This window comes from Adiantum capillus-veneris, chromosome 4 (genome assembly GCF_014529385.1).
Source record: "Adiantum capillus-veneris isolate H3 chromosome 4, ASM1452938v2, whole genome shotgun sequence".
In the NCBI taxonomy this organism is placed as follows: Eukaryota; Viridiplantae; Streptophyta; class Polypodiopsida; order Polypodiales; family Pteridaceae; genus Adiantum; species Adiantum capillus-veneris.
The window spans coordinates 111825311-111839265 of NC_140934.1; positions in this window are offsets into that span (position 1 = coordinate 111825311).

Here is a 13955-nt window from a genome sequence, read left to right on the forward strand (position 1 = left end):
TTAAGATTTTATTTTTTTTGTTTATTCGTGTTCAGTATTTTAATTTTGTAACTTTGGGGGGTCATATAACAATGTTACCCTCCCTAGGCTCATCACACTAGTAAACTCCCTTTATAATACTTAAGCTAAAGGTCGATAGGGACTAAGCCCACTAGAAAGCCCTAGTATATTGCACACAATGCTGCCTAAATTGAATTTAGAACCTAAAGTAACCATTGATTATTAGGAAGAATTCCCCATGGTATTAATAGAAGATCTCTAACTCTTAACTTGGTCAAACTAGCTTAGTCAAATTGCTTGATTCTGAAACATAAACAAGGGATTATGACAAAAAATTATATAGAATCTAATGTTTAATCTAAGCAAATGTGCAGAATATTGTGCTACCCATCACATTTAAAGTAGACAATCATGGATGCAAAAACAAAGACAAGAGACAATGCTAATGGTCAAGAAACACCTGTTTGTGTTGATGATCGTGCTTGATTTGAGGAGTGAACGAGAGAAAGATTCCATGAAGGTCCAAATCCTAACAACAGCAACATGCTCCTGTACACACTAGGAAACACAAAGAATACTCTAGGAGGCACATCAGTGGCAAGAGGCACCAACCCTTATTGAACACAATCAAACGACATAAGGAACCCTAACCTAATTATTTGCACTCTCCCTAGAGAGTCAAGGGAATAGGATATTGTAGAGATTGGGGGGGAACTGTAAGGCTAAATCCCTATTCTCGTCATCATCAAGAAAAATAAAGTCATCATTCGTGAGACCATATGTGCCATCCAGGTAATCATGTACCTCTTCCTCATCAATAGAGGCACAAATGTTCACTAAGAACATCACTAAACGTCTATAGTCATCTTGGTCAAGAGGGTAAGTTTGTGCAATCGGAGAGACATCCTCTACTAAGTATGGATCAATCGTGGTCAAGAGACATATCAACCATTCTAACTCCTCAAAATTCCTCTCACACGCTAGCGTATCTACCAAATCCCATTCATATGCAAGCACCGAGTAGACGATGTGAAACACTTGTGCAAAGTAAAGAGGGTACCTCTCACCCAAGGTAGGAGTGGATGACTCTATTGTACTAGCCATATTTGTACACATAGATAGATTATGGTTAGAGTCCAAATATTATAAGGGTAGTGTCAAAAGATCGTGACTTTGTGCATAATGTGTTTTTATGATTTTGTGTTATGTATAGAACTCGTAGGTTTCCACATTTTTGTTTGGTGGCTTTTGCTCTTTTACTTTTTTATTTTTGTTTTTTGTGAGTATAAAGCTTTATATATACATTCCCTAAGATTGGGAGATTGAGAGGTCAGGGAGGAAAGTTGAGAGGGGAGTGAGTGAATGATGACTGTCAGCAAATACTCCCCCCTTCTTTGGGTAGATCATACCTTTTGGAATAATGTCATCACCTTTTCAAACCAATTGTTCCAAGTTGTTATGGGTAAAGGCTTTAACCAATAGTTTTCGACCTCCCTATGCGTTTCATCTAGTTGCAAGAGTGGTAAGGTACTCTCCCATGATTTTATTTGCAACGTTGTTGTAGGTGGTGAACTTACAATGGGAGGTGCAAACTCTTTCTTGTTTGTATGGATATGTACAATGGTAGATGGAGGTTGTATATCGAGGCTTCTATTTTCATATAGGAACAACATGAAGAGAAAGAAGCTTCATTTGACTTCTTTGTTCTTGAGCTAGGTGGAACAAATCGTTCTTTCTTTGGTACCCAAACTAGCTCCGGAGCGGGTGTGTAGCATTCCGTGATTTTTTTCTTTCCACGATTTTCAATTCGTTTTGGAGCTATAGAATTGGGCTCACATGGGTCAGGTGATAGGTAAGAGCACAATTTACATCTGGCACCCAGATTTGATCATTTTCTTCATAGTAGCCTTGGGCTTCCAATAGTTTTTTAGGAATCCAATGCAACGTTTCTTTACATTTCTTGGTGCGAGTGGGACGTCTCTTACCAAGCTCCTGTTTTTTTAGCACTAGCAATGGTCGCTAACGAAGCTTTCGGGACCCACTTGTATGTTTTCTTTGCTATATTAGGATGGGTCTTGTGTGTCTCAAGCTTTATTTCAACTACAGGAGTTGAAGCTCTAGAGAGTTGGGCTATGGGGACATATGGTTCAACCTCTTGGACATGCAATGTTTTGGGTTTTATTTCCTTAAGAGGCAATATCTTAGGGACTATGGCTTGAGTGGCAGGGCTAAGAGTTGGCATCTGCGTTGTGACACCCCTAGTCCCCCAATCAATAGTGCATTTGGTGGCTATCATTCACGTTTATCCTAGGTTTATATTACCCTCCATAGTTCTAGCAGGCATGACCAAAAAGTTTTGAGCTACAACCCTGTTGTCATAACTGACAAAAGTGTGCCAGATCCCAAAAATCGTGGTTTTTTTCTTGTTGACACCCCGTATGATAGCCGATTATACTTAGCACCCATGTCCAATAAGGCGTTATATAGCACTTTTTCATAGGCGCTATTTAGCTCAATAGGGTATCATAGAGGTGTGTCAGAGTCCAACCAATCATCCTCTCTTTCAACGTGGAATGCATGTGTAACTCCCAGGTTGGCCTCTCGTTGGTGTCTTATACGTTGTTGTCGCTCCTTAGCCTCAGCTTGAGCTTGTATCTTCTTCAACTCAGCTTGTGCCTTGGCTTCCTTTTTTTGATGGATGGCACATAGTTCCTCTTGGCTTAAAGGATCATAATATCTTTTAAATTTACTCCCATTAATCCAAAGGTTTCTACTCCATCAAGAGTTTCGATGCGAATGGTACCTTGTGGGTGATTTCACATACTCTATATGGTCTTTTTCTCTCATATTTCAACTTTTTCTTCTCATTTCACACTCCATACGTAAGGACTTTATCACCAACATTGATATGTTTGTCCTTTGACTGACAATCAAACCATTTCTTCCTCCTATCTTTCTTCACAAGTGCAGCCAATTGTCTTTCTTCATCTAACCTCTCAAGGATATATAAACACTCAACTAAAGGGTTACCGTCCCAACCTTCTTGTGAAGCTACGCGTAGACTAAGAATTACAAACTCCCATGGCATAACTGCTTCTCAGCCCTATACTATTTTGAATGGTGTACAATTAATAGCCACTTTGTAAGAAGTACAATAAGCCCATAGAGCTGAAATCAGCTTCAAATCCCAATCTGTGCAATGAACTTCCACCGTTTTGGTCAAGATAGAAATTAAGGTCTTGTTGGTACTCTCAGCTTGACTATTTGCTTGTGTGGATAATAAGGTGTGGACTTATGGTGAGCTATCATGAAGTTGGTAGTGAGTTCTTTTATCACTCCATTTATAAAATGAGTGCCATTGTCACTCACAATCTCAAAGGGACAGCCAAATCTTGTAATAATGTTCTCAAAGAGAAATTGGCAGTTGACCTTGCATCAGCCTTACATGTCGCCCTGGCTTCCGTCCACTTTGTCACTTAGTCACTGGCAACGATAATATATCGAGATTGAGTGCTACGAGCTGTCAGACTAATTGGGCCTACAAAGTCTAAACCCCATTTTTCAAATGGTTGAGTCACTTTAACAGGATGTAAGGGTATTTTATCCTTTTGTTGTGTGATCTTGTAATGTTGGCATTCATCACATCCTTTTGCAAAAAGTGATACACCTTGAATAATGTAGGCCACCAATAGCCTAATTGCTACACCTTTCTAAAATTAGTTCCCCTGAGAAATGTCCTCAGACTATACCTATGTGGGCTTCTTGCAATATGTATAAATACTCATCCTCATGGGCACAACGTCTAAGCATATCGTCCTTCCCTAGCTTGTAGAGAGTTCCTGCAATGAGAGAATAAGGTTCACATTCTTTTCACAGTGTTCGAGCTATATCCTTACGAAGCTCTTTGGGCGAAAAACCATTAACTAGAAAATTCAGAATCTTCTCACTCCATTCATGCATGGTCTCGACTAGAAATAAGGAAGTATCGGGCAATTCATCATCAACTCCAGTAGGGGCTTCACCATTGGATATGCGAGACAAATGATCCACCATGATATGTCTTTTAACAAGTCTCACCACAATGGTAAAATCAAACTCAAGGAGAATTAACAACTATCGTGTAATTCTTCCCGTGGAACAAGGTTTTTTTACTAGATACAACAACGCTTGATGATCCACATAGAAAACAAAGTTGTTGGCAAGAAGGTAGTAGCGAAATTTCTTCACTGTGTAAATCATAGCTAAACCTTCCTACTTTGTAGTGGTGTAGTTTCTCTTGGCATCATTCAATTGACGACTTGCAAAGCTAATGGGGTAGTCCAATTTATGTTCTCCTGGTTGAGCTAGAATATACCCAATAGCAAAGTTCGATGCATCAATATGCACATGGAAAATTACATTCCAATCAGGCAGTCATAGAATGGAGCGCTTGTCAATGTCTTTTTTAATGACTCATAAGCATGGTCACACTCCGCGGTCCAGTGGAACTCAATAAGAAGCTTGTACAAAGGACGAGCTATCTCGACAAAGTTTAAAATAAACCGTCGGTAATAACCAACATGGCCCATGAACCTTTGAACTCCTTTATAGTTTGTAGGTGGTGGAAAATCAGTAATGGCTTTAATTTTACCCTCATCCGTGGAAATCTGAGGACAGTGCGTGCTATAGAGAGAGAGGCGGTCGAAGGCCGCCGACCACACTAATATATATTAAAACAACATTCATAATCATTGTAGATGGCAACATCATAAACTAACATGGAGGAAAAGATTGCATGCTCCTGCACGCTCTGCAAGTATCAAATCCTGTGCAAGCGTAGGATATATAATGAGCATGTGTACAAGTACGGAGAGTTTGCTAGAGAAACCGTACAGAATCTACGATATGACTTCTACGGAACGGGCATTAATTTCTGCGACATAGCACCTACATCTGAGAGAGAGAGAAAAAAGATTATGCGTGAAGGTCCGACCAATATAGAGCCACGGATGGAAGCAGAAAAGGGCTTACAGACAGAAGACGACGGCATGGAGGAGATGCTGGATGCCTTCTTTTAGACAAGCGAGGAGAACGCGAACGAAGCAGCACCAGAAGCGTGCGCCTATCTCCTGAAGACATGTTGAGGAAGTTGGCACATCAACCAATCTATGAAGGCGCCAAAATATCTGTGCTTCGTACTTGTCTGGAATTTTTGAATCTTCAGTCAGTGTACGGGTGGTCAGATGCAAGCGTCACTGCTTTGTTTAGGTACGTAATTTACAAAAGAGATTTTCCGATTGCAACGGTGATGTGCTCGGAGAGCTTTTTAATTTAATGTGGCTTAAACAGGTTATTGCGGGAGCAACTTCTCCCGGCTGGCAATGAAATGCCCCCCTCCAGGCCAGACGCAAAACAACTTCTGACCTCAGTTGGCTTGGACTACAACAAGATTCATGCATGTCCAAATGATTGCATTCTTTTTCGCAATGAATTCACAGATTGTCTATCGTGTCCTAAGTGCGGAGCAATGCGCTACAAACAAGATGCAGTTGGCGAGACAGTGCCACCTAAAGTGTTGCGACATTTCCCTATTATTCCTAGGATAAAAAGCATGTTTCGTTGTGGTTCCATTGCAAAGTTGATGCGGTGGCATTCTACGAATAGATCCACTGATGCAACATTTAGGGTGCCCGCTAATTCAAAGGCTTGGAGGCACATTGAAGATACCTGGCCACATTTTAAGAGTGAACCACGCAATTTGCGTTTGGGCATGGCAATGGATGGAGTCAATCCATTTGGCTTGAGAAGCTCGTCACGGAGCACTTGGCCTGTGTGCCTTATCAATTACAACCTCCCGCCGTGGCTTGCCATCAAGAAGGGTCATTTGATATTAAGCTTGATTGTACCTGGTAAGTTCAAGGCAAAAAACATGGATGTTTATCTAGCTCCACTAGTTGACGAGCTCCAAGAGTTATGGCATGGGATCGACATAGCAGATGCGGTTGAACCAGTAGGACAACAGCATGCAAGGATCCATGGACTTCTTATGTGGACTATGCATGATTGGCCAGGATACAGAGAAGCTTCTGGTAATGGTTATTGATTTACAAAATTCTCCCTATTCACAAGCCCTTTGCCTTGGCTTGATTCATGCTTTAATATATGCAGGGCTAACAACTTCGGGATACAATGCATGTCCAATTTGCGGGCAGTATTTGGATGTGCGCTATTCTGCCTCTCTTCGAAAGACAATTTATCAAGGCCACCACTGTTATCTTCCAGATGGCCGTCACTTGCGCGAAGGTCAGCTTGGTCGCGTCAAATGTCGTCCTATGCATGTACAAGAGTGGCGTCGCCGATGGGAGCAACATGAGGGGCAACCTGTTCCAGGAATGAAACGTTTGTCCATTCTCCATACGTTGCCGTACTGGGGTGATCTACTAATTAACCATTTGCTGGATCCAATGCATATATTCAAGAATGTGGGAGAGCTCCTCTGGAAGACAATCAAGGGAATGAAAGACAATCGAGCTTCACGAGATGATTTGCTGTCAATTAGAAAGATGCCAGAGCTATGGCCTTTCACCAATGCAGCTGGCCAAACAAAACTTCCAAGAGCGCCATGGGGTATTGCTAAAAAACGAAGAGCGACAAGTGAAAAGGGTGATTTCAGAGTTCAGGACGCCAACAGGATATATGCGATGTCTCAAGACAACATTCACCCGTGACGATCAATTTTCAGGATTGAAATCGCACAGCTGGCATAAGTTCTTGCAATTCATTCTTCCAATTGCGATCAAGGGGTGTTTAACGGAGGAAGTGCGGACCTGCATATACAAGATTTCAGAGCTAGTGCGGTGGATCTCTTCCAAGGAGATACGGGAGGAATCTATTGCAGTCGCAAGGGCTAACTCGATTGAGGCAGTTTGCATGATTGAGAAGTATCTACCCATGAGCTGCCTAACTATCCAAATGCACTTGCTCGTCCATGTAGTAGATGAGGTTGCAGTGGCAGGTACAGTCCACAGCCGTTGGATGTTCTTTCTAGAGCGGTTCATGAAAACACTTAAGGGTTTTGTTCGCCAAAAAGCGCGTCTAGAGGGGAGCATGGCAGAAGGATGGCTGGTGCAAGAGTCTCTTGTATTGACGACCGAATTTCTATCCGTTTCTGACCCAGAAATGCCTTGACTGTGGAGCGATGAGGAGGATGCAAGACTGGTGGGAGAGGAGCCGCAAGGGCAAGGGGTGTTGAAGAAAATGAACCTGGCCATGCGAAAAAAGATCATGAAGTTCTGTATACTAAATTCACTGCCGATGCAAAAATGGCTTGAAAGGTACGAAGAAGAGAAAGAGAGACGCAATAGGGAGCGACAGGATTTCAGGCGAAGTCGAGTGACTAGAGGCTTACCCTTGCCAGACTATCTCGCTCCTCTACCTGAATTCCCTACAATGGCATGGTTGGACAAGATAGTGAGAGCAGCTCGACAGATCGGAGAACCCATATCTCTAGAAGAGGAAGAGCTGGCTATTGGATGTGACTGGAAGTATCATACATACATGGCACTGTGGTCGCATGGAAAGCATTTCAGAACACAACAAATTGATAGCAGAAGAAACACGTTTGACAGTGGGGTAATGGTTAGTTTCATGCAAAAGAGCAAGGCCAGTGCTATAGACACGAATGAAAGCACTAGCAACCTGGATTACTGTGGTCTGGTGTCAGATATCCTGAAAGTAAGCTTCAGGCGGTTTGAGATGTTTTTGTTGGATGTGAAGTGGTTCAAGGTGATTACTTCTGGTCGCAATGCAACGGTACACAGAGATGGAAACAAACTTGTGCAAATAGATTCTACAAAGATTTGGACAGATGCGAGCGACACATTTGCTCTCCCCAAACATTGCGAGCAAGTGGTCTTTGTACCGGACCCTCGAGAGCGACAATGGTGGTTTGTGGTTCAGGTTGCTCCAAGAAATAAACAAGTATTTGAAGGGCAATATCTCCTGGAGGAAAGTCAGTCAGACGACGTTCATACTACTGTGACATTAGATGAGATGGACGAAGGTATGGCAGAGGAAGATGACAGATATACGAGGGATGACGCAGACATTCCAGAATTGACACTTGTAGATGAAGATGCAATGGATGAAGACAATATGCCAGAACGAGTTGGGGCAGAGTTATGTTTGCAATTAGAGATAGACGATGATACGGTGCAAGATCTTATTGATGATGCCTCACTCGTCAAGGCCTAGGCCTGTAAGTGTTTGTGTGAAGACGTTGATTTAAAATTAAGCTTAAAGTTAATTTAAACAATTGTGTTCTGACACTTTATTTACTTTCTTTGTGCAGGGCTTTAGTATGGCAGACCAGATTCGAGATCCCGCTTCCATGAGTGCAGATGCATTCATGGGCTTCGTTACACGGATGACGCCTGCTCAGATGGCAGAGGCTTCTCAGTACTGGGTAGCCAGAGGCATGGGTACTACGCCTCCGGGCTTCACACTGAAGTACTGAATGATCTTGAAGCTTCAGGAGAGCCTGTAGACTGGGAGGCCTTACAGTCTCGCTGATCGCTTGAGGTGAGACGTTAATATGTGGGAGTTGATTTAATTAAGTAAGTATATGTGAAGTAATATCAATACTAATTTTGTGAGTTGTCCTATGTGCAGCTTGCGACGCCTAGTCATTAGTGGACCGGATTTCATATATATGCTTTGTGAGACACAAACACACTTCTGTGTCTCTTTTTTGTGCAGACAGTTATTGTTCAGACAATTATTGTTTCCCTTATGGTTATGATTATTGTCATTGTCATTGTATAGACATGGTTATTTCTCCTATTCTTGTATAGACATAGTTATGGTTCAGGTTTTTGTTAATGGTTATGTTTAACTTTCTGGTTATGCTTATGGTTATTGTTAATTTTGTTTATGGTTATGGTTATCTGCATTATGGTTATGCTTTTAAGTTATGGTTATGGTTCATTATGGTTATGATTTTAAGTTATGGTTATGGTTCGTTATGGTTATGCTTTTAAGTTATGGTTATGGTTCGTTATGGCTATGCTTTTCAATTGGTACGGTACTTGTCTTTCATTGGCCTTAAAGATCCTACATGGATAGCGTGTAGGAGGCGTATACATGATATGGTTTTTTTTGAAAAATTTATGTAAAAACAAAGAGAACCGTGCCGAAATTTCTGCGCGCGGGAGCATGGTTGATTTTGGTGCTGCTCGCTTTCTTGGACAGAGGGCAGGAAGTCTGGCTGTGGTTGTGTCCATCTTTTAACTGGGCACAGGCTAGGCCACCTGCCCTCTTCCCAAGAATTTTTTTTCCTGTTATGGTCGTCGCTATGCGCGTCTATATCTGCGTCTATATCTGCGTCACAAATAGCAACAGGTTCACAGGGACGTGGATATCGACGCACATAGCGACGCAGCTCGTCGATATCTGCGTCGATGACACCTTTTTTTGTTGTAGTGGGGGTTCGCTTTGCTCCCGTCATTTGGTGCCCCCATAGAGGAGGGCTTCCAAGACCCTTCAGATTACAATGCTGAAAGTGACGCACGTCATCAATCATGGCTGAAGGAATTCTCTAACTGGAGGACGGAAGACGAGGAGACGAAGGAGGCACTAGCCACCTTCATTGAAGTACTACTGCCAGGCTGCAGTGTCATCATTATTCAAGAGGTAAATTCTCCATCTCGTGTTACTCGTTCTAACCACAAATTCAGAGCACTAGGTAGAAGGTCGATGAAGTGCCATCACTGTTGTCAACCAAGACACACTGTCAATGAGTGCCAGCCGAAGGCAGCGAAGGGACTGAAATCCTTTGCATCGACATTCATCGCGAGGAGGTCATTCACATCAAATAAGGAAAGAAAATGGTGAGGCCTCTCTTCCCTAAAGGAACTGCAGTAAAAGTTATAACCTTCACTCCAAAATGGCCTAAGGGGACTACTCGAGCCAAAGGTAAGGAAAAGATAAGCCAATCAGGAAACACATGACCTCGAAGGGAGAAACATCTGGCCAAGCAAGTACTTCAAGCTCAGAGAGCCGGGTTGTACCAAACTTGCCAAAGAGAAAGTCATCCGAAGCAAAGCGGCGGAAGGTCGCCTAGCGATTTGTACGACTCATGCGAGTGCTACCAATCCACTTCAACAATCCTGAAGAAGAAGTGGTAAGAAGATTCCCATGTCCTAGGGAAGAGTGGTTCGGCTACTGCTCTCGCTGTTTTGGAAGGTGGGTAGAGGATCTTCCTCCTCTCCCTGTACAACTTATCCTGAAGAAGCTGTCTACCACGGGTGAAACCCAGTGGGCTGGAGACGAGTTGCAACTGAATGGAGTAGAATCCATGCAACACGTCGACTACGGAAATTATCTGCAATTACTACTAGCCAAGAGGCTGGGAGTGGTCAGACGCTTCGCCATCACCCCGTACGTGCTGAGCGACGAAGGAAAGGTAGAGCCCATGAAAGGCGACGACCTCCTATGGATGTATAGACTCATCAACACTGGCACGATAAGAGTATAAGTAAGTATTCCACCCTCTGTGCATGATGGAAAACGGACCGATAACATTCCCGTTCAGATTCCTGCAGCATATGCATGTGAACATCTATGTAGATAGGAAAGTCTTCTACCAGCTGAAGATCGTGTACCTATTCAGTGCGGCGGTTCTAGGAGAAATCCTTAATTCCCCAAACCCTATCATTCTCCCCATATTGGATTACCATCATTCCTTTAATGTTTCTATCTTTTTCCTGTTTTAACCTATCCACCCAATCCTGTAAAAAGCCGCTATGAGCCGCTACTGTTGTTAAAAAATAAATAAATAAATAAATAAATAAATAAATATAAAAGGTTTGTAATTTCCTGGGTCACTACCATGGCAAGTGTTTCTTTCTCCATGTTCAGTGGAAAGAAGGGAGAAGATCTCACCACAGACTTTTTGGATGATTTCGACATTGCTTGTGTCGTCTCCAACAAAGATGACGATGCTTCACGACTTCGAATTTTTCCTCTATTGATGAAAGTAGAGGCCAAATCCTGGTATAATGCATTGCCCCAGGCTACCAAGAATGCATCAGATGTGTTAAGAGCTGCTTTTATAAAGAGGTTTGGTGGAGGCACAACCTTGGAGAAGCTATGGCAGCTAACTGACGGAATTGAAGCAGGGAAGTCTGCTAGAGTATGCCACCTACGAGTCCAAATTTGTGGACTTATGGGAGAGATGGGTTGCCTCACTGGAGGAAGGCGAAGGAGCGCCTAATTTCCTAAAGAAGGATCGTTTGCTGGTCTATGGTCGCCGCTTAGAGAGAAGGTGAAGGGAAGGTTTCTTGCAACATATGAGTTGGCAGTCGACGTAGCCCGCCTTAAAGACAAGAAGTTGTGCATGCAAGCAAGAGTAAACGATTCAGAGGAAACAATCTCGTCCCGACCAACCCTAGTGACTTCAACAGCTAGTCATAGAGCCCAACTGCAAGAGGCATCAGAAAAGCAGCAAGACCTGCTGAGTTGCATCACCACCCAACTAGAGAGTTTATCCATGCATCTGGTGTAGCAAGGGCATGCACCTGTCAGGAATCCAGAACAAGGAAGAGGACAACGAAGGCAGAACCAAGAGTACCACTGTTGTAACTGCGGGGAAGATGGCCATGGTATGTACTACTGCCCACACCCAAGGAGGCAGAATTTCAATAGAGGGGGGAGACAGAATCAGATCTCTCCGCCAAGGGCAAGACCACCACCACCTAGGAAACCAGGGCCGATCCCACCGGTCCAAATCCTTTGACCAGCTGTACAACAGCAACCACCACCCCAACCTCTCATTCCACCACTACCCCCACCGCCTGCTATGAACCAAGCGGTGAGTGTTATTAGCTTGGAGGCTAAAGGGAAGGCAAAGGTAGACGAATCAGTTCGAGAGAAGCACAAAGGAAAAGCGAAGGTAGAAGAAGTGGATGCTATGGGAGTGAAGCGTGCCAGGCACGAGGAGGCCTCTCAAAGAGAAGAGAAGATGAAAGGGAAGGCTAAGTCTAGCAAGTAAGCAGCTAAACCGCGATGAAAAATAGACATCGTGGACTTCTCACTAGGTGAGTATGCAAAACCCTATGACTTAGTTCAGTGTTAATGCAGGGCCCGAAGATAACTTGGCCCCAATTACTCCACCTTGCACCAAGAATGAGGAGGCAATGGACAAAAATGGTAAGTACCAGGAAATCAAGACCCAGGATAGCTGGGGCTATCTCTGGAAGGGATCTCGACGACATCCTACCGACCATGGATGCTCACATCAAGGGGCAACGAATCTCAAACGTCTACATAGATGGTGGCGCGCAAATATGCGTCATGAGTGAAAAGATGATGCACCATCTAGGTCTAGAGGTAAGAAGGTCGGCACCCTGCCGAGCCAAAATGGCAAACAATGTAAGAGTAAAATGCGTAGGTATTGTGAATGCAGTCAAAGTAAAAGCATTCAATACAGAAGTGGAGGTAGACATCCTCGTCATGCCACACAAAGTGGAGGGCTACCCCATCATTCTTGGGAGGCCTTGGCTTATGGCTATGGAGGCTAAACAAGATTGGAGAATCGGCATGATTCAGATGAAGGATGCTAAAGGGAAGTCCATATTCTACGACATGAGGATTGGAAAGCAGCGCAACATGATCTTGGAGGCTTCAGAAGATGAGTCCACTAGCGACTATTCGTCTACCTCAGGAGAAGAGACAACCACCACCAACGGAAGTGACAGTAGCATCGAAGTGATGGGGGTCATTCTTAAAGACCCAAAAGGATTGACACAATCTGAAACACACCCGACAAACCAAGAGGAATCATCAGGTACGCAGTCCTTGGAGGATGCACGTAAGTTACAAAAAAGGCTCTCAAAGGAGTTAACAGATGAAGAAAGGAAAGAGTATGTCTCCATGCTAGGTAACTTCACTACTTTGTTCATTGATGGCTATGATAAGATCACAGGAATTACAGTAGTGCAACACCACATAAAACTCAAGGAAGGCAGTAAACCCGTAGTGCAGAAGCTCAGAAGACTTGGAGTAATCCAACAAGAGGCACTACTAAAGGAAGTGAGAAGTTTGTTACAAGCAGGTTTCATCTACCCTGTCGAACACTCAGAGTGGGTCTCCCCAGTAGTAGTCACAAAAAAAAAGGCAAGTGGAGAGTCTGTGTGGACTATAAACCTCTCAATGCAGCCACGAAAAGGGATCACTTTCCCTCCCCATTCTAGGATGAAATACTCAATGAAGTGGCGGGTCACGAACAATACACAGTGTGCGATGGCTACTCAGGATACTTCCAGATTAGCATTGCGGAAGAAGATTAGAAGAAGACAACCTTCATCACACCTTGGGGATGCTTTGCTTACAGAGTGATGCCTTTTGGCCTCACTAACGCCTCGGCCACATTTCAACGCTATGTGACCTTTGTTTTCCAACCCTACTTTGGGACATCAATATGGGTTTTTATAGATGATTTTTGCATCTATAGTTCACGAGCCCTTCATTTAAGCAAAGTCTATGATGGCTTAACCAAGCTGCAAACCTTGGGTGGCCAGCTCAACGTGGATAAGTGTCACATTGGTGAAAGCAAAGTCACTCTCCTTGGCCATGTAATTTCAGCAAAAGGGATTGAGGTTGACCCTAGCAAGATCCAGGCCCTGGTATCTTTGTCATCACCCACCACCGCTAAGCAGCTGGTTTCTTTCCTTCAGAAGGTAAGATACTTAAGCAGGTTCATTCACTTGCTATCTCAAGTGGTCCTTCCCCTACAACAACTCACCCAGAGGGATGTCTTCTCATGGAGTGAAGAGAATGAGCAGCAATTTACTGAGGTAAAGCAAATCCTAGCTAAGCTTCCCACTATTTCACCTCCTAAGTGGGACGAGCCATTTTATGTGAACCCTAGTGTAGGAAGTGATACACTCGAAGCCGTGCTAATGCAAAAGGACCCCCAA